Genomic DNA, 2041 nt, shown 5'->3' on the forward strand with positions numbered 1-2041 from the left:
GCGTGCTACTACACCCGGCAATTTATTTTTTATTTTTTATTTTTTTTATTTTTAGTAGAGACGGTGTTTCACCATGTTGGCCAGGCTAGTTTCGAACTCCTGACCTCAGGTGACCTGCCTGCCTTGGCCTCCCAAAGTGCTGGGATCACAGGTGTGAGCCATGGCGCCCAGCCTCATCGCCCCATTTTGTTTTCATCACAACACTAATCACTGTCTGAATCTCTCAGATAGATTATTGGTTCATGTGTTTATCGTCTGTTCCCATGTGAGCTAGGAAGGGTGGAGATCTTCTTGGCCACCCCATTCATGTGTCCCCAGGCCCTGGAACACTCTCTGACACATAGTAGGTATCTGGCAGGCATTTATGGAAAGCATGAACGGATGGGGGAATGAATGAGATTCTTTGACGTTGTCAGATCCTGGAGTGCACGTGTTTTGGTTTGTTATTGTTCATTGTTGTTCGCTTAGCAGAGTGTCTCAGCATGTCCCAAGGTGGACATGTGGGACCAGATGTTCTGAGCATCACAGGACATTGAGAAGCATCCCTGGCCTCTTCCCACTGGAGATGCCAGTAACACCACTCCCCACACGCACTAAGAACAACCAAAACTGTCTCCAAACATTGCCAAATGTCAGGTGGGGGAGAGAATCGCCCCAGCTGAGGACCCTGGCGCTGCAGTATTTCATCCAGCACTTGGGCGCTAGGAGGGCTGAACACGTGTTTTTTGAATTTGGGAATCAAATCTTGCCTCTGGAGCAGTTCCATAATATGACCAGCAGATGGAAGCAGAGACCGCCCTTTCGGTAGCATGGTTGCCCTCACTTTGCAAAGAGTTTCTTTTCCCCAGCCTAGCAACTGATTTTCCAATAGCGCTCATTTAGCCCCATGGGCCCATGTGAGTAAGCCACTCATTTGCGCCTTTCCAGTTAAACAGGGACATCGCAGCAACGTGCTGAACCCAGGAGCAGACAGCCAGTGAAGAAGTGCAGGCGTTGGTGGAACTCCAGGGAGGACCATCTTGGGATGAGGCAGTTCTGAATTTTACTCCCAATTGCATCTCTTTCTCCTTATCTCCTTAGTCCAGCTATGTTAACCTGCTGGTGCCTCAGTTTCCTCATCTGTACCCTGCTTTGCTTATCTCCTAGTCCTCATCCCAGGCTACATATTTCATATGCCTCTCTCTCCTCAACCATGTGGCACCCCAGATAGCAAGGGCTGGGTCTGGAGGAGTCACTGCCCCCTAGTTGCTGGTGTGTACTGGCCTTCCTTTAGGTGTTTGTTGAACGACTGACTGACCGACTGGCATTGAGAATAGCACAGGTGCATAGAAAGTACTCAGTGGGTGTCAGCTATGATGATGACAATGCTGATGTCATGGTGATGATGATGTCATGATGAAGATGATGATGTCATATTGTTGATAATGGTGTTGTCATCTTTTAATCCACATCAGTATTCCCCAAACTGTCAGCACGTCCCAGAGTTTCCTAAGCCAAAGGCTCCCCGGGCCCTTCCCTACATCTCCTGACTTGGAATCTTACAGGAACAGAATCTCAGCCACGGTTTTGGGTTAGAATAGCCTGGAGAGCTCTTAAAAAACACTGATGCCTGGACACTATCCCTAGAGAATATCAGATCAAGGATGTAGCCAGAGCAGCAGGATTTTGGGAAGATATTCAGGTGATTCTAAGAGCAGCAAGGTGACAACCCTTCTCTGTCACTTAACACCCCACCTCAGCATTTATGCAAAATGTGGCTCTGGGCCAGAAGCCTCAGCCTTGCCTGGAAGCTAGTTAGAAATGTGAGTTCCTGCTGGGCGCAGTGGCTCACGCCTGTAATCCCAACACTTTGGGAGGCTGAGGTGGGCGGATCATGAGGTCAGAAAAATCGAGACCATTCTGGCTAACACGGTGAAACTCTGTCTCTACTAAAAGTACAAAAAATTAGCCGGACGTGGTGGCAGGCGCCTGTAGTCCCAGCTACTCCAGGAGGCTGAGGCAGGAGAATGGCGTGAACCTGGGAGGCGGAGCTTGCAGTGAG

The 2041-nt window shown here is 49.3% G+C and overlaps 1 protein-coding gene across 1 annotated transcript in view; it reads right to left on the bottom strand.

Moving 5' to 3' along the window:
• Nucleotides 1-2041, bottom strand: part of TMEM114 (transmembrane protein 114) — a 73743-nt gene that overhangs the window by 39766 nt on the left and 31936 nt on the right. The window lies entirely within an intron of this gene.

Source organism: Colobus angolensis, unplaced genomic scaffold (assembly GCF_000951035.1).
Source record: "Colobus angolensis palliatus isolate OR3802 unplaced genomic scaffold, Cang.pa_1.0 Scaffold55, whole genome shotgun sequence".
Lineage (NCBI taxonomy): Eukaryota > Metazoa > Chordata > Mammalia > Primates > Cercopithecidae > Colobus > Colobus angolensis.